This window comes from Aedes aegypti, chromosome 3 (genome assembly GCF_002204515.2).
Source record: "Aedes aegypti strain LVP_AGWG chromosome 3, AaegL5.0 Primary Assembly, whole genome shotgun sequence".
Taxonomy (NCBI): Eukaryota; Metazoa; Arthropoda; class Insecta; order Diptera; family Culicidae; genus Aedes; species Aedes aegypti.
Window position 1 is genome coordinate 390,437,598 of NC_035109.1, and position 27,187 is coordinate 390,464,784.

Here is a 27,187-nt window from a genome sequence, read left to right on the forward strand (position 1 = left end):
CGTTGTATTTCAGGTGGTAGACTTCCAGCCCATGTCAAATTGTTACACCTGGGATTTTTGTGATTAGGATTCCGTCAGAGTGGAAAACCTCCAGGGCTGTGGTGAGGATCGTTGTTTGAACAGTGTACAATTCTTGGCTATCCGTTGTGGATTTGGAATTCGTGTAAAAATACGACAAGTTGTCGAAGACTCCAAAGTTCCAGGACTTCAAATAACAAAGTTATGGTAAATAATGTGTAAATCACTTAAATTTTACGTTTTTTCTACTTTTTACGTCAAAATCGTAAAATGTTTCATTTTAACAACCATGCGTCGCTTAATTTCGATAACATCCATATACTTTATGAAAAAAAAATCTTATTTTTATATAAATATTTGAATTTTTGGACAAATTATTGTAAAAATATGATAATTTTTAACATAATTTAACTCAAAAAGTTGCAAATTTTTGCAAAAACTTATCAATGATCCCAAATACGCTTTATTTCATCTACCAAATGTCAAAGTTTGCCGGATGTATATTTTGGTATATTTGAGATATCTGAATTCAAAATAACCACCGTTTTCATATAAATAGAATAGACTTATTATCAATTTTTTCATTGTACTACAAGATTGTAAGACACATTGCGTCAGTCAAGTTTTATTAATCAAATACTTTTTATTAGTCAGGTGTTACAGTATCTAGATATTTTCATATTGTTGTGTAGCTCTTATGTCATCTCTAGCAACTGTCTAATTAGAACTTCGCTATGGCCTGCTATAATTCATTTTTTACATCCTGTTATGACCGCGTCGAGACAGTTCTCTCTGACATAAATCGCAATTTACAAATCACTAGTATCAAAATAAAAGTATTTGATTAACAAATCTTAACCGACGCAATGTGTCAAAAATCTTGTAGAATAAAGAAAAAAATTATAATAAGTCCATTCTTTTTATATGAAGAGATGGTTGTTTTGAATTAAGATATCTCAAATATATCAAAATATACATCTGGCAAACTTTGACATTTGGTAGATGAAATATAGCGTATTTCGGTACATTGATAAGTTTTTGCAAAAATTTGCAACTTTTTGAGTAAAGTTATGTTAAAAATTATGATGTTTTTACAATAATTTGTTCAAAAATTCAAATATTTATATAATAATAAGATTTTTTTTTCATACAGTTCATGCATGTCATCGAAATTAAACGATGCACGGTTGTTAAAATAAAATATTTTACGATTTTGAGGTAAAAAGTAGAAAAAACGTAAAATTTAAGTGATTTACACATTTTTTACCATAACTTTGTTATTTGAAGTCCTAGAACTTTGGTGTCTTCGAAAACTTGTCGTATTTTTACACGTTCTAAAACATTGCCGAAGACGCGAAAGCTCTAGGACGCAAAACAAAAAAGTTTGCATCGCAGCGCCACCTATGCGGCGAAATTTCCAACTAACTTTTATCATCAAATTGAAGAACAAACAAATTCAAGACAAGTCTTCTTTGACACCAACTCGAAAAAATGCACTCCTAAAGCGCTAGAGGTTTTGTCTGGCTAAATTCTGCTCCTGGCCCAGTGTGCAGTGTAGATCCTAGGTTTCAGTTTGAATCCAGGGATTCCAGTGTCGATAATGTGATTCCAGTGAGGATAATGAAATTCCAGTGTTGATTCGAAATTTCCAATATGGATCCTAGGAAGCCAATGTTTCCAGTGCCAGTTTTTGTCCGGTCGCAGTTTTTATATTTTGGTATTACAGTATGGATCTTGGTATTCCAGAGTGGGTTTTGAGATTATAGCGTAGACCATGAAATTCCTTAGATTCCAGTATGGATCCTGTGTGTGAAGTGTGGATCATAGGATTGCAGTTTGCATACTGGGACTCCAGTGTGGGTCCCGGGAATTAGTTGTGCATTCTGGGACTCTAGTGTGGATCCTCGAACTCCAGAGTGGATCCTGATTCCTGATTCCAGTCGGAATTCTGGCATTCCAGTGTGGATCCTGATGTTTCAGTCTGTGTCCTAGGCTTTCATTACGGATCCAAGGGTCTGGATTTTGTTAATTCATTGTGGATCCTGGGCTTCTTATTCGTATATTGGGATTCCAGTGTGGTTTGTTGTACAGTCAACTCTCTCTTACTAGATATTTCGTATCTTTATATGGAGTTAGAGAACCATAGTAAAAGTTGGTTTTCATGGCTTCTTTGATAGTCCCTCGGATCGCATTTGCACTGGTTTTGTGTTCTATAACTCGATACCTCCCTAGTTCGATGGTCCCTTTAATATCGAGTTATGAAGAGTTGATTGTATTTCATTGTGGATCCTAAGACTGTACTGTGTATCGTCATTTGTCAATGTGGACCTTGTGAGGATATAGGGATTCCAGTGTGTACCCTGGTATTTCAGCTTGGATCCTGGTATTGTTATGCGGATCGTGGATTTCAAGTGTGGATCTTGAGATTTCAGAGTACGTCATTGGATCCCAGTGCACATTGATCCACGGAGCGAAATTAAGTGGAATAAATTAGTATAAGTGTGTCTTCTGAACATTTGTTTGTCTGGTCAAATTTCAGAGCTTTCGAAATTCGCTCTCAAACTTTTTTATTTTAAAAGATAGCACAACAAAATGTTCTACAAAATTGTAGATTATTGAAAACATGCAAACTTTGTAGAAAATATTTTTTTCTATATCTAATAGTTTGGGTGATATAGTTCACTTTAGCATTTTATGGGGGGCTTGGTGGTCTAATGGCTATTACTTCTGCTTGGTAAGCAGGATATCATGGGTTCAATCCCAGTCCTCTTCCATAGGTAGAGTAATTTGTAAATGTATCTTAGTTGTGCATTCTGTAGCTATCGATTTCTGTCAATATTCCATCTTTCGCAATCGCTAGAACCAGAAACGGCGGACGTTATACCGTTTCTTTCTCTCTCTCGCTTTGTATCATCATTCTGATCTTCCTTCATTCGTCGCGTGTAGCATATATACAATCACTATATATGGGTGGGAAAAGGGCAAACAGTTCGTGGGCTGGATGAGGAAGTTGTGGATACCAGGTCCGAATCATGGAGAAGAATCATTCATTCTTCTCCAACAGCCCGCAGCGAGCGTCTGAAACTCAAACCAGCAGACGGAAATCTTAATATCAATTAGGAGGAACCGTAAGACATGGCAAGTCCTGCGCTGGTGGTGACTCTAAACCACAATACATACATACTTATATACATACATACACGCAGCGAACTGAACTATCGAATTACATACATTTTGCCTTATGAAAGGTGGAACGATTATTGCAATACGAATGCTTTATGTATCGTTTTAGCATCACTCCTCATTAAGGCGTCGATAGGCGCGTGGTGTACGCTCGGGTCTATCGATCGGAAGGTTCTTGGTTCGATTCCAGGTTGCCGCGTAAACGTTTTTTGTTTTCAAATTCTGGTTTCATAAGGCAAATTTATGAATTTCAACACGATTTCTTGTGGCGAATTTTCATAAGGGGTTCCTTTGTTTATCGATAGTTCATTTGCCTGAGTGTATAGTTCACTTTAAAATTTTATGGTCAAAATCCGGGTTTTCCTCTATACTAACGAAAATATAAATTTTGCAGGCCTATTATGTATTGAAGAGTTTTAGACTTGAGCAAAATACACATTTTTTTTGAAGACATCATACTCTAAAATTTTCCTATGAAAAGTTGTAAGCGTGTTTATAGCTTTTTCATCCACTTTTTCAAGCGAAACATTTCAGAATACCGCAAGTGAAATCAAAAACATTTTTCGCTACTTGGATAAGCATATCTTAAAGTATATTTAAGCAACTTTGGTGAAGGTATTTTTTTATTTTCTCCAATAAATGCGTTTTGAATTATTCCTTAATTTTATTTACTAAGCACTTCTTGAGATTATTATTAATTAACAGTCAAATAATTGATAATATATCCAATAATTCAATAAATTAAATTATTATGAATTACAACAATTTTGTCCGAAATTATATCAGAAACCCTTATAGTTTTTTGTTAGACTAATGGCCATATGAAAAACCTGTCTAGGATTTCCTGCGCCTTGGATTATATAATGATCTTTTACAATCCTGCCCAAGAGTTTTTTTTTACAAATGTATACAATTTACTCTAGAATCCAGCTGAATCGTTTCCAAGACAGTATTAGATTAAGGATTCAGGATTCTATGAAAACATTTATCACGATTTTGAGAATCGAGCCTCGGTTACAGTTAAGTGGTGTTTGGGTGCCATGAAGCATATTTCGTCAAAGCTGGATAGAAATGTAGTTTTACATATTTAATAGTCATAAAAAAGGAAGCGATTCTCGGAGAATGTGTTGAAAATTGGTCTGTCACGTTTTTATCGTCTCCTCAAATTATTAGATTCGGCTGGTGAAACGGATGGTGTAGTTTTTGAAAAGAGTGTCAGTTGATTCTGTTCACGTTCTGCTGTGCAGAAGTCCGTTAAGGCCCAAGCAGAAGGTGAATATGCATCAAAGCCAAACCTCAGTTTTTAAGCACGGGTCTGGAGCGTATCGGACTGACTCGCTGACTCGGTGACCAATCGATCAAGTTTGCAGCTTGAACCGATATCTGGTTCTCTAGATGTGTGCTCTTGAGGGGTTTGAGTTTTGGTATCGTTTAATCTTCACCAGACATTTTTTTTTTGGGTCGTCGCCGAAGTTTTCTTTTTTCTCGTTTTAGTGTGCACGCGTTCTGAGTGCAATTGAGTTCAGATTTTCGCGTCGTCGGAGTGATATTTTGCGTTTGTGAAATGAACATGCTGATTAAAGTGGCTTACAGCTGTTCAATCAAGGATGGATGATCATTTTGGTGAGCTCGTTTCATGCTTATATTTTAAATGTACAATTTATTATGAAACGTATTTTTATCATGGCAACGGTGTGTTTCTTAAATGAATTGATTTAACAAAATATGAACAGTTCGTCACAGTAAGTGTCGACATAGGGTCTTGTACATCAATATAAAAAACCCCATACCTTACCTTTTACCTGATTTTTATCATTATCTATGTAAATAAAAATGGAGTGGTGTTTGTATGTCACGAAATGGCTTGAGAACGGTCCAACGGATTACCGCAAGATTTTCACTGTTGCACTCCTCAAGGGATGCGACGTGTTCGTGCGAAGAAAAAATTTGGGAAAGTCGCCGGGTTTATCGGGAAAACGGGAGAAGACTAAGATGTAATTTGTATGGGGAATTTCTTGACGTTTTCCAACAGCCTACTTGATGGCAAAACGAAGTTTGCCGGGACCACTAGTAAAAAATAACCTTTGAATAGTTTGACGTTAAAAGTGTCGACGTACCGTATGTTTACATTGTCTTTAGAGTACTGATTTTTTGACTAAGGTTACATGAATCACATCACTAACCAATGTGAATCCTGATCATGCAACTATGGTCCCTTCTCACTGACAAAACTGCTTCCCATGACAACCATGAAGATTCCTACCCTTCCCTGATGATCATAAGGTTCTGGCCGGCGCCGCTATTGAGTTTTTAATGTTTGTTCTCCAAAGTGTACATTGAAGATGGGTAGCTACTCCCAAGCTACATCTCTTGGTTCCTTGTGCAACTTCTATTATTCTGGTCAATCACGGAGTAGCAACTACAAATTGTACGGTAATCATTGCTTATGCTTATGCTTACAAAAAAGGTAGCGATTCTCGTAATTCACAGAATATTTATCCAACCAATAATTGATTTTCTCATCAGAACGTTTTTTTCCGAGAACGTTAATGAGTAGAGCAATTCTGAACTCTATTGAAACTTTGAAGAAATTAGCATCGAGTTAAGCTGCTCAGCATATTATTTCAAATTCATAATTACAAATCAAAATGACATAGAAGATTTAAAAAACGTGAGGTCGAAGTACATGAGGCCGATTGGATCATTAGACCAAACGTGTCATTAGGCCGAACGAGTTGAAAACGAAGAATGAATAGCCTTTAATGAAAGAAGGACACATTTTTGGTTCCAGTAAAGTTTTTTAAATCTCTGCCTAATTCGGCTTAAAGTACTTTGAACCATCGTACTTCAACTTTTTACCTGACACCCTTCCACACGAACACGAAATCCTTCAACGATTTAATTTGTATAAAACGCACACATTTCACGTCAATTGCATTTCATTTCCCATTTACACTTTTCCCGTGTTTGCACGATTGCACGAGCCAACAGGAAATGCTGATGGCTACAAATCGTGCGCAACAAAGTCCCCGCGTGTTGTTTAAATATTCCGGTAGCATCCGAGCTGTGATGACTACCGGAGCAAGCCAACCGCTTTCCGAAAGCCGTTCTATGACGACAGAGGAGGATCCTACGATATCCACCCACGTGTTCCATTTTCCCTCGAAAAGAGGTTCGCCATCAGGTCGTGGAAGCTAAAAGAAAGGTACATACAGTCTCGTGAGTTTATATCTTTTGTTGGAGTGATTTTTTTTTCAGCATAGAACATCACCCACTCGCACAGGGTGAAAGAAAGGGTAAACTTCATCCCGCTTAGTTTCTGCACTGCCGGTAAGGAAACAATAATGGCCATGTATGCTTCCATCGTTTCTTGCTCCATGTTACTCGAGCAGAAGCACACAAGAAAATTAAATCTAAAATGTAAAACTTATTCATGCTGTTTGGCGTGAGCTTCTCACCCACCCACCAACCACCATTATTATGGGGTCACACTAAAAACAATTTATGTAAATTGTGTCTGCCAGTCTACACAGCCATTGCCACAATCCCTTGTTTGTTGGTTCACAGGATTGGCAGCAAATCGCTGGAACGAACATTAATTTATTCATCTTATATTAATTGATTCGTTTCCTAAAACAACAGCTCAATTATCTTCCATTTCCATCCCACGCACGCACCCGAATCGACTTGGGGAGATCAACCGAGACGATGACGTTCCCGACATTGGATAACCGGGAGCAGACTCGAAGAAAGAAGGCCCTTCCTTCCAAGGTTCTTTGCCGTAGATGGAGTCTGACAGCTTTCCATCAGTTCCATTCAGTCGTGTACGCCTCGGGTTCAGCTGGTGTGTATTGAGGGTGTCATTTCGGGAGAAAGATCTCAATTTTCTATCGATTTCCCAAGGCTGCCATGGGCGTTGCTAGAACAATGAAACTTGTCTTGAACAGTCACATTTGGATTATAGTAGTCTGCCAGATAATTATGGTTATTGAACTGGAACCTCCAGTTTCGTATCTTCCTTTTACGAAAATTCAATTGGTGCAATTTCTGTTTCACCTCAGTTCCATTTACGTAACATCTAGTAACGAAAATTACAGTTACATTTTCCTACTAACGTAATATCACGTAAATGAAATGAGGTACTCGCCATTTGTTTAACACATAACGTAAATTCGGAACATATAAGCTTGTCTTAATAAGGATTTCCTTAGCCGAGTGGTTGAGTCCGCGGCTACAAAGCAAAGCCATGCTGAAGGTGTCTGGGTTCGATTTCCGGTCGGTCAAAGATCTTTTCGTAATGTGAGTTGTCATAAAATTACATCTATCCTCCCATTCGCAACACCATTACAAATTCTATGTTCGTAATGAATCTATATAGGTAAAATTGTATTTTCGCGTTTCCGGTCTCTTACTTAGACGGAGGTTTCAATGTACTCAGGTTCTAATTATTTTCTTAGTTCCCCCTCGGGTCCTTTCCGACAAAACACCCCTGGAGCGCCATTGTCAGCCGTTCATTCTAATGGCCAATGATGCGTAACGATTAAACGAGGTCATCAACGGCAGGACCTTTCTTCGCACCGGAACCTCGGACGGGAAATGTGAGTAACCATGGCAAAGAGAAGTTCGGTGGCAGTCTAAATGCAGGGCAACAAACCAATCTAGCGGTAATAAAGACAACGAATGAAATGAAAATAGATAGTGTTTCGTGTCGGCAGCGATTGGCCATTCGCCAGTTGTGGGCCATGTTGACGTTAGATATGGTTTGCTGGGGGAGCCTTCCTTAGCTTAGTGGTTACACAAATAAGCAATGGTGAAGGTCTCGATTCCCGGTCGGTCAAGGATCTTTTCGTAAAGAAAAAAATCTTGACTTCCCTGAGCATAAAGTATTATCATGCCTGCCTCACGATGCGTTCATGCGAAAATGGTAACTTCAGCAAAAAAACTCTCAGTTGATAACCGTGTAAGTGCTCTTAGAACTGAGATGCGGGCTCTGCCCCAGTGGGGTTGTAAAGCCAAGAAGATGAAGAAGATATGGTTTGCTGGAGGTTTCGTACAGACACTGCTGTGGGACAGGAAACTGCTGTAGGGGAAAAATGTTTTAATTTCGATGATGATAATCGACTGGTATCAGACGCCTAATCTGACGTTAAATTAATTGAGCGATGTGCGCTTGGTGTAACGATAATTGAGTCGTGACTTACTCGGCGTTATCGAGATTACTTGATTTCTGTTATACATTAATTTCAATTCATTAGCGGGATTGTTTGCTTAATGTAGCACTTCAGATTATATTGATAAGAAAACTCTAAATGTACACGGAAAAAAATCGGTTGCCAGATTCATGAACAAAAAGTCATGAACTCAAAAAGGTTTTGTGCGGCCCGCGGAGTGATTTTGAATATTGGAGTAGTGATATCAGAAGTTAAAAAATTATCTTTAGTGAAATTTTGCAAACGTTTTATTGTAGTGTTTATGTGTTGAGCACTGGAATGGCTGTCGACAAACTAAGGAAAACTCCGATAACCCAAAGTTTCTTCAACTCTTGATATTATCGTTATCTCAAAACTCTAAAATTTTCAACGTTACAGTAGTGCATTTTTTAAAGTTCATGAAATAAATTAATTTTTTTAAGTATTCCCATTTTAATTCCAAAACTATGCCGAAGTTTTAGTTTTGCTGTAACTAAGGATTTTTATGGCATGGAGTGTCAATGTTAATATTATACTAGTGTTACAATTATCCCAACTACATCGCTGTTATTGGGAAATATTATTAAAAACCACTAAAACCGTTTTGGTTCATATAACGGACACCTAAACCCTCAGTGAAGTACATCTCAGAATATAGCATATAAAATAAATCATTCTGTATAATTTGTCAGTGTTATAATTCTTTGGAAACCCTTAACTTTTGAATGGTGGGTTATGATAACACTTCCTTAACTTGAATAATTATAAATAAAGGAAATTTGTGTTTTTTTCATGATTTTTATTCCGGACGATTCCCCTCTTTTGTCTCTTATTCCGGATAAGAAAGAAACTGAAATCGTTAATTGAACTCACCAATCTCTCAGAGGCACATCTAAGACAGTTGAGCATTCTAAATTTTCATAGATATCTATAGATACGATAATTGAAACGGAGCAACAAAGTGGGGCCTTTGGAGTAGCATATTTTAAAACTTTTCGGGTGATTTATTTCCTATGCAAAATAGAGTGTCCGGAATTTGAATCAAAGTAACTGTAGAGCACAAAATGCATATTCCAGAAGTACCCAGTCGACCCAAAAAAAAAACTAAATAACAACTGTCGAAAAACTTACTGAAAAAATTGACAGAGAACTGCCGAGCAAATTTTTTGGTCGACAGAAACTCTGGTCGAGTCGTTTTGATCGGACTTATAAATATAAATTATTTACTGCTTGTGGCCCGCGACGTGTTTTAAGAGTGAAGTGGTGGCCCGCATAACCAGTTAAGCTGAGGACCACTGGCGTAGGAGGACTGGGGGTAGTTTGCCCACGTTAAGGAAAACAGCGATTTTAGATGTGAAAAACATTATTTTATGCTCTTTTCGAATTATGGTCGGATAAACAAATATGTTGTCTTTCAAATAGTAGAAACAGCTATCCATTTTAGCTTTTCTGGAGTTTATAAAGTAATTTTTAAAAAATGCTTGCTTAACTGCATATGTATTGTTTTGCGGGGTAAAACGCCCCGCTTCAGTTCGGCGTTAGCCATGCTGTAAACGTACGCACACAATCATGCTTGTTCATAGGTTGCATACATCCGGGCGTTTATTCAGATGTTATTGTTCAATAGTAGTATACATGGTGATACGAAAAATTTACATTTGTAAGGTTCCAAATTGCGCGTAACTTCAATATGGCATTACATTTGGTAGAATTTGAATTCAAATGGCTGTTTTGATGTTATGAAATAGGGGTGGGCGTTTTGCCCCCAGAGTTGATTAAAGTTTAGGTCCTTCAATAAGCTTTTTAAGGACAAATTCAACACATTTTTTGCATATTATACAAACTATGACAGTGCACAAGTTGGCTCTCGGCGATAGTTTCAGAAATTTGGATATTTATCGACCTAAAATTTGACCTTGAAGATCGCACAAAATTGCAAAGAAAATAGCGAAAAACGTTTTTACACGTTTTTTACGATGTTCTTGAGAAAAACACATAAAAATATATTAAGAGAAGCATTTTTATCCATTTTCTATAACCTAGGGTGAAAAAAAGTATTCTAAACCGCACCGTCGTCCAAATCGAGTTTGGCGCGTTTTGCCGCCTATGGGCATATAACCCCCAGTTCCCCTACAAACCTAACCACTGAATGTTCGCGTTCCTGCTGAAGATTTGGCACTCGTTAGGTTGACAATTGTGGAATGTGTTCGCGGTTTACTACGAAACTACCGGCACAAAAGTCGCAACGATTTTAATTTTCATTTCATTTGTTTACCAATAGCAAATAAAAACTGGGATCTAAATTGACGTATAATGTTCCGTTTTCATGAAATGAGTTCATGATTCAGGAATCCTGCTTCATGATTTCATGACTCAACTTTCCACTTTTCAGCACCAAAATCTGAATCATAAATGACAGCCATCTAAATACATGAATAGTGCTTATGTTTTCATGAACTGTGTTCATGATATCAGATCCTGTTTCATGATTTCATGACTGAAATTGCCACTTTTCGTATCAAAAATAGGAATCATAAATGACAGATGACTAAATCCATGAATCGTGCTTATGTTTCCATGAATTTTATGCATGGTTCCAGCATACATGCTTCATGATTTGAGGATTCCAGCTGGCATTTTTTTTCGCTTTAAATTGAAAACGTAACGTACAGCCGGCGTTACGGTAAAATGCTTCATGATTTCATGACTTTTGGTCATGGTGTATTTTCATAACATGAAAACACACTTTCCTCCCGAAATCATGACTCATTCTCCTTATTTCGAGTGCCGCATTTTTGCCCGTGTACTTTTTCAGATAATATCGTAGGTTAGTGCTCCCCTGTTTAATTGTGTCATGGAATTTAAAATTACTCTTGCTTCAATTTTATTATAGTTTAGCGAGCTGAGTTTCACGCTGCTGCGAAATAATTTGCTCTGAGAACAATTTGAAGCATTAAAAACTTTCGCTATAGTTATTCCGTTATGAGTATGTAGATAAACATTACAGAGTGAAAGCAAGAAGAATAGTTAACAGTAGAGCATGGAATCTAGATAAGTTTTAGCTAATGAGAAAATACCAAATAGCACAAAAGAACCAGCATTGCACATCAATATGGCTAAGTTTATTGCATCATATTGAATTCTCTTTCTATGGAGAATCTTGTCTTGGTATTTCATAGGCATGGAATGATTAAGTTGAGATTTAAATTAACTGTTCGGTCAAGTTGGGAGATAAGCTTCAATGTTAACTTCTTTTTCTGATCAGTCTAGATAGCGGTGTAGTGCCGAAAGCGGTTGTTTCAATTACCAGGAATAACACTACGTACCGTTTGTTCCGTTGTAAACGCCCACATAATATGTGCTAACCGTGCTTAGGAATGAATAGTTAGGGTGATTGGAATACGGAGCCGCATACGGAGCCTGAGGGGTACCAGGTACCACAGTATTGTGCCCTTCCAGTGCTACCCGAAGCAATGGTGCAGGTGACCAGGTAGAATTATAAATATGTTGTAATTTAGTTTAAATTTTCACCATAATGCGAAACATTATGCGTTCTACACAGTGTTTGCCGTGCTTTTCTCCCTTGGCGACTTTAAATGGATACCGATCTGTTTCTTGACACTGGTCTTTTATGGGAATTTTTGACACTTTGTCGAATGACATTTGGTTGAATGACGTTTGGTCGAATATGGTCGAAATTTTTAATTTTCCGGATTATTGTACAGAGTGACATTTTGATGTTGTCGTTATACACAGTGATTGGTCAATGACCCAAGGGAAGATCATATGTGGTACGGGCTACTGGAGGTTGCATATGCTGAAACAATATAATAGAATGCAAGAAATCTGCATTGACGTGCTATTGTTTCTTGAATAAACCTAAAAAATTCAGTATGCGATGAGCGATATTTCATGATTGTTGACGTTACATCATGCCATTTTTCTCATTCCAGCTAATTATATGAATGGGATGGAAGCATGTCCACTTTTGTCACTTTAGTCAACTCGTCTAACCTGAAAAATATAATTCTCCTATGTTCAGCTGGAAGTCACACTCAACATGGCTAGGAAAACGTATCCTACATGCGGAACTTTTGTTGTACTTCGTCAAACTCGTTTACAAAAAGTCATGGAAAATGTCTCCTTCATTCTACCAAGTAGTTCTATGCTCAAGCGTATGAGGTCTAGTATCCCATGCCAAATTCGTACTCTCGGCCGTACGCTGTAAAATATGATACTTTTTAAAGGTTTTGTGCACTCACACTAGAAGTTTTCATTGAATAATGATAAGCAGTTATACATAAAGAACGATGAAATTTTGAAATAATAATATATACAATTTATGCGCAAAAAATCTAGTTCGGTTCTATATATGTAGAACCAAATGATCTTCCTGAATCATTGCAAAATAATCTTTCGACGAAATGTTCTAAAGCATATATGATCGTTCTAAAGGCATTCGACGAAATGTCCTTTCGATGAAATGTATATTCGACCAAATGTAATTCGACCAAACGTCATTGGACCAAATGTCTCAAGTCTTTTTGTGCTGAGATAACAAAAAGCTTAATCCTGCCTAGTCTGAGCAATGGCTATGGTTAGGATAGCTCAGATCAATCTTCAGCATAAAATAAGAGCAACAATGAATTCTTGCAGACTCATGCTAAATAGTACAGTCCAAGTGGCGGTAGTGCAATAAGCATTTTTTTTAGGAAAACTTCTACCTAGTTTCTGCTACGTTTAGCAAACATGGAATGGAAAACCCGTGAGCCATGTCTCATATATGCGTGCTTGTTAAATTGTTGCTACATTTATATCTGAGTTAACTACCAGAGATGTTTATGTTGTCAAAATTGTTGTTTCTTTTGGTCACCTTAATAGGAAATACTTCTATTGTTCAGATCATTTACCATTTGATACCATTTTGAACGAGTTGTCATATACTGCGTAACAAAAAGCCTTTCACCAATTATGGGAAGTGATGTCAATGCTTATCACATCACTTGGAGTAGCATATACAGTATGGCCCATAAAAAAATGCGAAAATCGTCATATCATGTTTTATGGTAGTTTCTACTTCGCTTCTTTGATCGCCTTTCGTGACTCCGCTTTCCCTGCTTGGAATGTCGCCAACGCTTCAGGCTGTTCCGAGTTAATCTGGTTTAGACGTCGGACAGACCAAAGACACTTCCGTCGCCGACGAATTGCCGCTTTTACCTCGGGGTACCCCCACGGTACCGCTCTTGGTCCGGGAAGTGATCGCTGCCGTGCGTGTCTGATAAGGTCTGCCAGGTGAACATCCGAGCCAGACTCTCCGAGTAGATGGTCACATCGATCGCCGAAGTGTTTCCAGAAGCAGGGGCGATGTGAGCTGCTAAACCGTCATTCAGGATAACCATTTGCTTTGTCAACGTTGTTTCCGCTATGAATAGCCCAAGCGCGCTTGATTGGTGCGATCCCCATGCGATGTGGTGCGCGTTGAAATCTCTCAGAAGCAAAATCGGTCCATCTAGTTGATCGAATAGTTCAACCAGTGTGGTCTGACACTGAGTTGAGCTCAGCGGAATATACACAGATACCACGGTTGCCTGGACTGGTGCGTGAAGGCGAGCAGCAATGAGTTGCAGAGAGGTATCCACTTGGATGCGTTTGAACGGTATGCCTTCCCGGATGGCAAGGCCTACACCGTGTTGCCAGTAGTTGGCGTTCGTCGACTGTAGCAGCAACGCGTAGTTTCTGCCAACGAAGTCTGGCGGAAAAACATTTTGGTTCACCTTGGTCTCTTGCATAGCTACGTTGCACGGTTCGAGAACGGAGATGAGCAGCTCAAGCTCGCTGATGTTGGCCCTAAGGATATTCTATTGCATGGCGGAGCAGCCGCCGGAGTGACTATCCGTAGCTGATCGTGTGATGGCTGACGAGGTTGATGTTCTTTGGATCGGTGGGCCTGTTGTGGGAGAGAGAGGAAGTACGGTAGCCTATGACGACGAAAGAACCAAACAATCACTTGCCTCTGGGACGCTTAGTCCCACAGCGCCAGCTGCTGTCGAAACCATTAGATTAGTTTTGCCAATACCGACAACAGCCGGTACTGGGGAAGCGCTTTATGTATTGTTTCTAGGTTAATCCTCAGACGTCTTGTCCCACTGTGCATAGTGGTTCCATTTGTTCTACGAAGCGGTCATAAATCATTTTACTCAATATCCGATGCTTCTGTTCTATGAATTATTATAAGTGCAAAAAACTGACATGCAATTAACTCTCTTTCCGTGTCCAAGATTAACAAAAGTATTTAATATATTATTGATAAGTACCATTTAATCTATAGATTGAAAGCAATGAACACTTTTCTAAGTGCCGAAGATGTACATACCAAATAAATACTTGAAATACTTATTAATTGATAATGCCAATTTCACATCAAATCTCTACTTAAACCAAATAACGAACATGTCACTTAGTGTAATTAACCTTAAGTTTCAAATATTTACAACTGAGAAATAACTAATGAATTATTTGGTAATATTTTGTTGCTTCTTAATATTTTTTATTCCCACAATTTTATTTTTTAGCGCTGTTTATATAGATGCTGGAATGTCGTTGAATATCTTGTTTAGATACTCAAAATAAATACAAGAACAATTTCATGTCATTCCTCCCACACTTTGGGAAGTCATGTCATACATATTAGAATGGCTGCTGTACCAATACTAATTTAATAGGATGGTATTGTCTCAGCGCCCTCGCTAAAACTACTTGTTAAATCAATATACAATGGTACATGTGCATTCATATCGAATTGAAGTATGAGTAGACCTATGACCTATGGGCGGTACCACTGTGCAGTGTCAGCCATTGGCGAAACTACTACACGATTTCCAAAACTACCGGCAACAGACGACACTAGGGAAAGACCTCGTGTAGTTTCTCCGATGGAGTTGTTGATAGCGAGGCGATTGGTTGATGTTGTTTGTGATTTGCCACGGTTGGTGCGATTTGGTGGGGGTCCGAAAAGAATGCAGGCGCGGCAGTACCTGTATGTGATTGATAATCGATAGGACTGACCTGTGGGACGTCTTGCCCCACAGTGCCAGCCATTGCTACCTCCTTGCTGTTCCACACGTTTTCTAGCCTCCGGGAAACTCAAGTTTTCGTTCACTTTTAGTTTGATCACTCCCACCTCTTTTTTATACACCGCACATTGTCGACTTGTTGAACGATAATCACCCTTGCAGTTCCGTCATAACGGAGCATCAGCGCATTCCTCCCCGTGAAAGCTCTGCGAGCAATTCGCGCAGCGTTGTGGGCCAGGACAACGAATGCGAATGTGTCCGTAGCTGAACTGCCCATAACAGCATCTCAGTCACATTCGACATTTATGACAATTTGGAGTTAATACCGTGGAGAGTTATCAAATGATGTATACTTCCGATCAACTTATTAAAATCTGGGATTTTGTTCTAGAAAATTCGAAAAAATACCAAGTTGTTTTGTCACATTGGTAATTGTAACCACCACATTGAGATTATGTATGAGCCTCGTAATGTAGTAGCAAAGAATTTTTTTATCAGAATTACATTCTGACTATTCACCCAATATACGATATGAGCTGTACAAATTTTCAGCCTCAAATAAGCACTTTTGAGTTCCTGGTAATTTTTAGATTTTTTTTTCTTCCAAACTGTCTCAAAATGCATACTTGGTGTTCCATTTACTCAATGCCTACTTTTGTCGAATGCTACAAATATGCAGTTATGGGCAGTGAAGCAGCCGGAACACAACATTGGGTTGGGGAAATACGGACGGGTGGGAACGCGTAGTAAGCCGACTTTCAGATATTCCGGATACGTTGTCTTACAGAAAGTAAGAATCAACTCCGGAGTATTCACTCTTCTGCCTCCTTCGTTACGGGTGATCCGTTGCACACGGATGACCTTCTCGTTAATCATTTCCTGTAGGATGTCCTTTTCCTCCATTTGGATCAGATCGATGCAGGAAATGACACACCTACTGATATTTAAATTCGGATGAGGGATAATTTCCACCTCGGTTCCGTCAATTAGCTTTGTTAGCTTCAGCAGCTTGGCGACGAGGGCATTCCGAGGGCACTCGCAGAGTGTATTTCGAACCCTGCACTTCAGACTTCGCACTCTCAGTTGAACCACCTGCCTCAACCGTTTTTCCGGTTATGAACGGGTTAATCGGAAGTGGAATACCGTTCTTTCCGGACAGCTGGAGGAACGTCAACTCAGCAAATTGGTTCGTTGGTTCCATATATTACGGTAGTCTGTGGTTTAGTAGATCCACCTGGGTCGCTTCTACTAGCGGCCGCCATGATTACTCACGTTGGAACTTACTCCCACTGGCAACGGTCATCCATTAGCTACCCCAAATGAGCAAAAAAGGTAGAAAAAGAAAGATCTAGAGAAAGATCCTACCTTTATTACTCCTTTAACGTGGAAAAAAGAGCGTTCGGATAATTTTGATCCGCACTGTAGGCACACTCACACAATACGCACTGTAATTCGCTCAAGCTGCCAATCACACACTTTCAATACTTTCAAAAACCCCCAAACTTTTCGGCACTTTTGTTTTATTTTCCGAAACGACTTTTTTCTGGCACACCGTGTACCACACTTCCACGGTGAACGAAATCGGTTGGGAATCCGGCTGACAGCGATTTGTGTTTCCGTTCGACGCTCGTGGATTGCGATTTTTTTGTCGTTTTTCCACCGATTTTACTGAACCTTCACTGCACCACCGGAGCAACCGATTCACACACGATTCATTTGCGAAAACCGCGGAAAAATTGGAGAAATCACCTAGTTTAACTCGCGAGCGCGTACAAAGAGATGCGGTCAACACGGTGTGTCAACGAACGACGATGCCGAAGGTGTCTAGGTTCGATTCCCGGTTGGTCCAGGATCTTTTCGTAATGGAAATTTTCTTGACTTCCCTGCGCATAGAGTATCATCGTACCTGCCACACGATATACGAATGCGAAAATGGCAACTTTGGCAAAGAAAGCTTTCAGTTAATAACTGTGCAAGAGCTTATAAGAACACTAAGCTGAAAAGCAGGCTCTGTTCCAGTGGGTACGTAATGCGAAGAAGATAAAGAAGAAGGAGCAATTATTTCAGTGGGAACTTTCAAAAAACCACAGAGAAAAATGCGAAGAATTTCATAGTTTCAAGGGACTCTCAAGGATTTCTTAAAGATTTCACCAAAATATTTAGTATTTTGAAGAAATGATAAAACAACAGTCCTACTCTGAATAAAGACATCCCGTTAACATTTCTTACAAAAAAGATCTTCATCCAGATGGCATTGAGAGAGAAAAATATATTAATTTTTTAAAATTCGATGATTTCGGTAAGTTAAGTTTGTTTTTAATCATTGAATTTTCATCAACTCTTTGTGTTACAATAACTTCCGGTGGTGTTGCGGACCCCCAGTTGGGAAACGCTGTATTAAAGTAAATAAGTTGTTGATCGAATTGTGTTTCACAAGGCATATTTGTTTGATAGTAAATACGCATGAAAAGACTCTTATTTTTGTTGACAAAATCAAAATAAATCTCAGTGCGACAGAAGATTTTAAAATTTTCAGGTCAGAAACTATTCTAGTATTGAATATTGGGGTGGCGAATAATACACCGCTTACACCGAATACTGTTTTTAATTTCGGTTCCTGAATTCGCTACCTCTGATGATTTCTTATGGAGGGTGCCAATTTCAGGAATATCATGATAAAAATTGGTGCAGAATGTCAGAAGTTCAAAGGATAGTGATTTTTTTCTTTTATTTTCAGAACAAATTTTATTTTTTTTTAAAATGGTATATGATACGGTGTGACGAATACTGTAGCGAATACCGGTACACCTACCCTTTGTAAACCCTTTTCGAGAAAATCTGCGTTATATGCAATATCGGTAATAATCGAAATTTTGACACCGTGTGTTTAGATTCAGATGTCATTGAAAGTGGTAAAGTGTATCATGAGTCTAAAAATTACAACAAATTTTGAGATTATTTTGGAGATGGTGGTTGGTGAATGCTAAGGTGTTTTGAAAGATATCTGATAAACACGCTGAAATCAATTCTCGAATACTTTTTCAAATCGACGTAAGTAACTTTCATACGGTTTTGAGAAAACTAATTGAGAAGAATCACAACCTGTCTTTCAAAACTGTTTTAAAATGAATCACCTTTTTAACATTTTTCGCCGTGTACATCGCTCAAATTTTGCATACAATCATATCGCGTTCAAAAACTATGTAGTTTCTATTATTTTCAACAAAAATAACTATAACAAAATGATAAGCCGTTTCATACAGTTAGGGGCTATCCATTAATTACGTAAGGGTTTATGGGGGGAGGGAGGGTTTGAGATTTCTTACGCGCCATACAATTTATTTTTAATTTTCATACAAAAAATCTTACCATGGGGGGAGGGGGGGTTGAAAACCCCGAAAATTGTCTTACGTAATTAATGGACCGCCCCTTACTTTCGACGTTTTTCTACCAGTGTAAAATCGGCTCAAGTAGTGTTTTGTTTTGATTCGTGGTTAAGTCACTTTGTCTCTCTATACAGCGGGGCGGCGAAAGTAGTGGTTAGGTTGCGAAAGTTGAAAATCTTACTTTCGTCGTTTTGTAAATCCGGAAATTAAACGTTCTAAAAGTGAAAAATCTAGTTGGGTAGGAGCGGAGCATGTAGAATCTCGTCTGCGAAACACGTAGGATCAATAAAGTAAGTTTATTCACGTTTTCGACTTGAAACTACTTGAATAAGTTTTCGAGAATTCTTTTCATATCACATTCAAAACTTAGATATATTTAGTATCATACCTTAATGAACGGTCCACCCAAATTAGAATCACATCCAAGAAGATCGTAGCGTGGGTTCTTCGCAATGGATGACCCACATTCTAATTTAAGAATTCTTTGCAAATTTCAATCCAGACGCTTTTCGCATGAAAACTGTTTGTGACTGGTCCGGATTCACAGAAGGCCCTTCAGTCCCACCAGTGTCGTTGCATCGAACCTGATCACAGATTTACGAAGTTCATCTCATTAATAAAACGGATTCATTTCAATGGCTCCAATTATCGTAACGAACAAATCCACCCACTCGCCCAGGTAATGTAATGAAATCACCAGCAGCGAGATTTAAATTCATGAAATAAACATCAATTCGTAAATGGCAGATAATTTGCTTCATCATCCACGAGTCGCATCATTCGGGATATGGCCCGAAGGCGGATGTTTGGAAATGAAAACAGAATCCAGATTCAATGGAGACGCTTTCTTCGACCACCGGTCTGAGACACGCGCGTTCATCAATCAATCGGTAATGATTTTCCCCCTTTTTCCGCGTGCATAATGCTGGCAGTGAAATTCAATTCGTCCCGTGGATGAATCGGCGTGCGGCTGACAAATTACTAGACGTTTCCATAAATACGTATGTAAATTTGGACTTTTTCTTTTCAGTGGTAGGCGTGTGAAGGAAAAAAATCGTTGGAGTGGAAAATTGGTGTTTTCACGTCTGGAGGCTTTCGTGTGCATAACAATTCATCCTAATTTTGGATGTGGCTAGGGCCAAGCATAACAACTTGTTTGTTTAGCTTTATGCAAAGTGGGAAAAAATGTTTCTCTAATAGTAGTGCAGTCGGTGTGGGTGGAATGGATCAGCCGGTCACGTTATTTACATTGGTCAAATATGAAAATAGGCATGCATTCGAATTTGTGTTGAAAAGCTAGATCCATGGTGGTTCCAATCTTTCTTCTTCTTCTGTGATCATGGGCGTAACCTAATGAGGTGCAGAGGGAATACTTAAAATTTCTTCTAAAACACTTCATTTAGTACTTAAGATATTCTCTTTGAAATGCTTCTAACAAATCTTTTACAAAATCTTCTATAAATTAATCCGATAATTTTCGTAAAACTATTTAATAATACTCAGAAGGAAATTCTTCGGATTTTTTTTAAAGACAAGAAAATAAATTCATGAAGCTTAAAAAAATAATGCCATCCTTCTGCATACCTTTAAAAAATTTCTTAGAAAATTTCTTCATTAACTAAACCAGGAATTACAGCCGGAGTCTCTTGAGGGGTTATCTAATTTTTAATATGGGGAATAAGGACGTCATTGTCACATTAAGTGATTGTGTCCTTGCCGTCGTCATAGTAATAAACCACAGTTCTGAATATTTTGTATTGAAGTATGTATATTGATATATTAACTCAAAACTAAATGTCCAATATTCAAAATCGAAATATCACCATATTTCAATGTATCATTTTTGTTGCTTTTCAAAGCCTACGAATTGAAGGATTCTTTTTTGCAAACGTCTGCAAGTGACGTCATACCAGATATGTCTAAATTTCCATTCTACATATGCTCAGTATGCTTCAACATTCCTCACTTGAAAGCGCGAAGTTGCGTACAGACGATATCCTGCACGGGGAAATAAAAAATACCTTTCATCAATAATTCCTCGTGTACATTCCTATACCAATGTATCACTCTCGAGACTTTCTAAGACGCTCGCTCTAACGTCATTCAGCCATCAATCTCGGCATCTTCCTCCGGTCACGTTTCCGAATTCAATCAACACCTGAGTCTGAGTGGGATCTTCTTGACAGCCAATCGAAATAAAAGTATACCATTGTCTGCGCCATTTGTGGTCCAGCAGCAGCTGGTTTCGTTGGAAAGTGATCCAAAAATATTTCTTTTTATGCGGGCGGCTTTCCCACCTTCCCTCAGGAAAAATACTTCTGACTTTTCATTGGATGTTGGTTTTGCTGCTGAAGTGCTTTGTCTTAAATCGAAAGCAATAAATTGTTGAGAGAACTATGTATTGGGGGATGTCACACCTGTTTGCTTGTGATGGAAACTCAATTTGAAACTGTTTCAAAGTTGAGAATTGATGTTTTCCTTACATTCATGCATTAATGCGTTTATCGGCATATTTTTAGTTTCATATTGAAACATTTATTTCCATGAATACTCCTTCTCCTTTTTCTCTTTACGTCCCTTTTGGATCAGAGCCTGCTTCTCAGCTTAGTTTCTTATTAAAACTTCCAGAATTATTAGCTGAAATTGTTTGCCAAACGACTAAGTCTACATTTGTATATCAAGCACAAATATAGTCTTTATCCTGGGAGTCTTCCGACTTCAAAAGATCATCATGATTTGATCCCACCCCCCGCAGCATGGTCTTTCAACCTCTTCCATGCATGCTGTTGAACCGAAACGATCAAACGATGATTGAATACTCCAATATGTCGTTCGCGAACAAAATCGAAATAGATGATAAATGTTTCCGATGATTCATCTGAAGTTTAAAATATTCCATTCTGAAACAGCCGAGCCGAAATTGATGTCGAGTTTTTTTTTGTTGCTTATGTACACATGCTTTATTGATGGGTCGAGTTTCGTTTCCTACGTCAACGATTATGAGAGTAGTCGAGATAGGTCGGTTCCCGGTAATTTATTTTTTATTCAATTTGAATGCCAATACACAATGGTTACGTGAAGAATAATCAAAATTGCAAATTGAGGATAAACATGATTACGAATGATGCGAGTTCACAAGCCTTTTAATGAGGACAATGTTATTGTTTTGTGGTACTCATCTGATTGTGTGTCAATAATTGCGAAAATAATTTAAGCGTTCGTTCAACTGACGTCTACTTAGGTATTCTGTTCTAGAATAATTCAGTGAATTTCTGAAATATTGATGCGAGCAGACGGAATGAGACGTCGTTCGCATAAATTATAACTTAACATAGAGATTTTTATAGATTGGAGAGAGGTTCAATAAAAACCGAAATTGCCAAATGTACAGTGCAATGTCTACGTTTAGCCACACAAAGAAATATACGCTCTAGCTGTGTTGTTATTCTCACAAAAAAGGATTGCATAGGATTAATCGAGAAAAAAAAATAGTCACCGAATAACAAAAGTTCATGCATTATTGTCTATTTTCTATTCTTCTTTAATTTATTCTGGGATTCTTCTGGAAATTAATCAATGATTATAAATTGCATCACTTGAGGACTCTTCAAGAAATTATACAGTTCTCTTCTTCTCTTCTTCTGAAAATCCATTCTTCGGATTCTTCTGAAAATCCTTCTGAGATTCTTTCGGCAATTCTTATGAAATCCTTCTGAAATTTGTCAGAAAATGCTTCTGTAGTTCTTTCATAAACCTATCTTGCAATGTTCCATCCAAAAACCCTTATTGGATTTTTCCGAAAATTCTTCTGGGATTTTTCTGGTAATTTCTTTATGACACTACAGAAAGTCTTTCAGAGAATATTCTAAGAATTCCTTTACGAATCTTCCAAAAAATCCTTTTGGTATTGATTCGAAAATCTCTAGGAAACTTCTTTTAGTTTCTTTTGGAAATCCTCCTGAAATTATTATTGTTATATCTCTGATCGCTCTTTGGTTCTTCCGAAAATCTTCTTGTAACTTTCTCTCCAACTATCCCGGAAATTCTTATTAGATTTTTATGGAAATCTTTACGTGTTTTTTCTGTAAAATACCCCTGGAATTCTACCGAAAATGTTTCTATAATTGCTTTCCTAAGGGAAAAAATTCTTTGAAAAGATCTGGGAATCTTATGAATATTGTTTGAAAATTTTTGTAGATTTTATTGAGGTTTATTACAAGAATCCCTCGAGATTCCTTCCGGAAATCCATCTAAAATTATTGTATTTTTTCTAGCAATCCATTAGTAATTCTTTCGTGAATGTCCCTGGGACTTTATTGGATATTCCTCTCAGATTCTATCAGGATTATTCTGATTCTTCTGGAATTCTCCCGGAAATCCATCTGAAACTATAATAAATAATCTATTCTTTCACTGTCAGATTTTTCCGTTCAAAATCTTGTGATTCTTACGGAAACCCTCGTGGAATACTTCCGGAAATCCTGTTGAAATATTTCCAGATATCTCTCGGGGATTTATCCGAAATTATTCAAGAATTTTCTCACAAATTCTTCCGAAAACTCCTCTGAAATGGTTTAGGATTTGGCCTTTTATAAAAAACCTTCTTCAATTCTAATGGAAATCCTGCGTTTGTTTTCCCAGAAATCTTTTTGGTAAAATTTCAAATATCCGTTAGGAATTCTGATATTCTGATACAATCTCTCTGTAATTCTTCAGGAAACTTCTTGATTTATTTTGTGATTTATTTGTTAGTTTCCTTGGATATTTTCTGAAATTCTAGGTGAAATCTTCAGAAAATCCTTCTTGAATTCAAATGGAAATCCTTGAAAGAAATTTCCGGACAGTTCTCTGGGACTCTTAAAAAATACCACTGAGATTCTTACGGAAATCTTTCTAATACTCTTATAAAAGGAGCCCAGAAATAGTTCCGGTAATTTCGTTTGAAGTTCTTCCGTATACTGGAGTTTTTCCGCACATCGCTCTGGAATTATTCCGGAAAATTCTCAAGAATTCTTTTGGATGTCTTAGTGAATTATTTCACAAACTCTGGGAAATTCCTGAAAATCTTACAGGGATTCTTTCGAAATAACTTTTGGGATTCTTTCGAATATCACTATGAAATACATTCAAAACTGCATTTGTAATTCTTCCATAAATCCTCATGGGACTCCTTCATTTTTTTTGCGGAAATCCCCCCGAAATTCATTCAGAAATCTCTCTGATTTTTTCGCAGATTATCCCAGGATTCTTCCGGAAATCCTTCTACAATTCCAAAGAAATTCACAGAAGGATTTTTAAAAGAATTCCAGAAAGATATTCGGAAGGTCCTAGAATTATTGTCTGAAGAATCCCAATGGTATTCCCGGAAAGATACCATAACGATTCATGGTAGAATCCAAGAAAAACTTCCGGTTGCATCCTTGAATGATATCTAGATGATATCGTATTTCCGGATGAATCTCAATTGGTTTTACGGAAGAGCAAAAATTGAACCAGGAGAAAAAATCCGGTAGAATATTTAAAAGAAATTTTGAAGGCTTCCAGCAGGATTTCCGGAAGAAAACTAGGAGTATTCCAGAAGAATTTCCGAAAGCATCCTAGGGAGATACTTAAAAGAATAATCACACGGAGATTTCTTGAAAAAATTCAGGTGCAATGCCCAGAAGCATCCTAGAAGCAGTTCCGAAATAACTTGTGAAAGAGCCTTCGAAGAAAATATCTAGTAGGAAGTATTTAGAGCATCCTCCGAAAGATTTCCGAAAGAATCCCATAGGGTTTTCCGGAAGATTCCTCCAAAGATACCCGGAAAAATATCAATAGGACTTTCGGAAGTATTATAAGGATATTAACGAAAAAGTTACAGAGGCATTTTAGAAGAATTTAAGAAGGATTTTCATTAGAATCCAAAGGCTTTCTCGGAAGAATCCCAGGAGTATTACCGGAATAATCTTAAAAACATTTTTGGAAGAATCTCAGAGTTTGAAGAAATTCCAGAACAATTTCTTTTAGAGCCCTAGGAAATCTTTGGAAGAATCCTCTAAAAATATCCAGTAGAGTTGCATCCGGATGTTTGGTAGAAACTTCGGTAATATTTCCGAGAAAAAATCCGTGCGCAAAAATCACAGAGAATCACAGAGGGATTCTGCAAGAATCCCAATAATATGTCTATAAAATATGCGGAAACATCACAGAGAATCACAGAGGGATTCTGCAAGAATCCCAAAAATATGTCTAAAATAATTCCAGAAGTAATACCGGAAGGGTCCTATAAAATTGTTTGGAAGAATCCCTGAGTGACATCTTCAAGAATACTGGGGTTTCCAGAAGAACTTAAAGAGATATCCAGAACAATCCCAGAAGAGATTTGGAGTAAATTGGAATTGGAAATATTAAGTCTTCTGTAAGCAAATACTTGTTGACTAGACATTTTTCAAATAAAATTTGTTAATCCAAACATGAACCAACAACGAGCATTGCTTTAAGTTATGAGATTTTTGTACTGCACAATCAGCAAAACACTAGCTTCTTATCGCTGTAAAAGTGACATAAATCTAATTGGGAATCTGCACCGAAGTGAGTTAACTTTAATTGATATGGTGAATATGTGGCAATAATTATACCTAGCTATGGCAAAGGAAAAACGATTGAATGTTGTAGAGAAAGGGCAAATAAGGGATTCAGCGTATATAAGATGCTTACCGGGGTCCAGATAGCCGTAGCGGTAAACGCGCAGCTATTCAGCCTGACCATGCTGAGGGTCGTGGGTTCGAATACCGCTGGTCGAGGATCTTTTCGGGTTGGAAATTTTCCTGATTCCCAGGGCATATAGTATCTTCGTACCTGCCACACGATATACACATGCAAAAATGGTCAATCGGCAAGGAAAGCTCTCAGTTAATAACTGTGGAAGTGCACATAAGAACACTAATCTGAGAAGCAGGCTTTGTCCCAATTGGGACGTAACGCCAAAAAGAAGAAGATTAAGATGCTCAAACCGTGCGATAGTTTGAATAGATCCAACGATCAGAGAAAGCAGTAAACGATTATTCTGAATATCCTCCCGTGCCTTCAATTTTTCGTTGGACCCGTTAGTGAAAGCTAGCGATGCTAATCCTTCTTGGACACCGTCTTGGGAAAAAACATCTTAGAAGGGCACGTCTTCTTTGATTTATTCACTAAAAAAGTTGCAACCACGAACAAGGGAAGGGTAAATTTCTGAATTTACAACTTCCTTCCAACAAATTGGGATTTAAAACTGTCACTAAACGTGGCAAAAATGTAATAAAGGGCATTTTTCCGGGATGCGCGCTTTCTTCTAAGGGTGAAATGGTTAATGTTGATGATCGCATCGAAATGAGACATGAGATGCTTCAGACAAACTTTCCGAACATCAAATCAAAGACAAGCATTTAACCCAGGCTATTTGATTCCAGTGAGGTAATAAGTTGCTGCAAATGTTGTCAGTTGTTCCGGATTAGGAGGATTTAGGCTGGAAATCTTAAATTCCATTAAGGGAATCAAGGTTTCCTTCCAAATCGCAAAACAAGGAGAATGTCCAGTTTTTCCGGAAGCTCTCAAAGACCGCAAACTTCTGCTCAAACATCATGAAGAGAAGATAAACATTTTTTGTACCGTTTTGATTCGAATCCCGGACAGCTTCAAATTCCGGACACTCTACTTTGTATGGGAAAGATTTCACTCGAAATGTTTCAAAATGGGCCGTCAAAAAGTTCCCAATTTGAAAGATGATTTTTATAAACATTTCACATAGCAATCCATGAAAATTTACAATGTTCAACTAGTTTTGACGTCTTTCTAACGGATTAGTGCATTTAGTTAATGATTCGACTATTCTAATTGTGTTTTTCATGAGCTGTCCGGAATTCGAATCAATGTGTCCGGAATATGAAGCAAAAGTGTGGTTGTGTCCGGAATAAAAATCATGAAGAGGCCGAACATTTTTGTTGATTAAAGTGAATTAAAGCCGTGGAATCCAAATCTTCACCCAGCATTCGAAATTTAAGTGTTTACAAGGCCTGATTACGCTAAAGTTGTAGGTATAGGGAACGATTCAATTTATATACGTATCGATTAGTTGAAGTTCACTGAAGCCTTAAGTGTCCGTAATATGAATCAAAACGGTACTTATGACGACAAAACTGAAAGATTATGACGACAACATTTTGGAAGGTCTCTCAAGTGACTATAATTCACCAGAACATATCATGCACGGAATAAATGATTTACTTTAATTTTCCTCAGTCCAAGTAATCAATATGAAATAGTATATTTACAAGGTTTAATCACCGCATAATTTTATGATTATAAAAATAATGGG

General features: G+C 37.8%; 1 protein-coding gene across 3 annotated transcripts in view; it reads left to right on the forward strand.

Moving 5' to 3' along the window:
- Positions 1-27,187, forward strand: part of LOC5576162 (somatostatin receptor type 2) — a 96,040-nt gene that overhangs the window by 45,158 nt on the left and 23,695 nt on the right. The gene's annotated exons all lie outside the window — the stretch shown is intronic.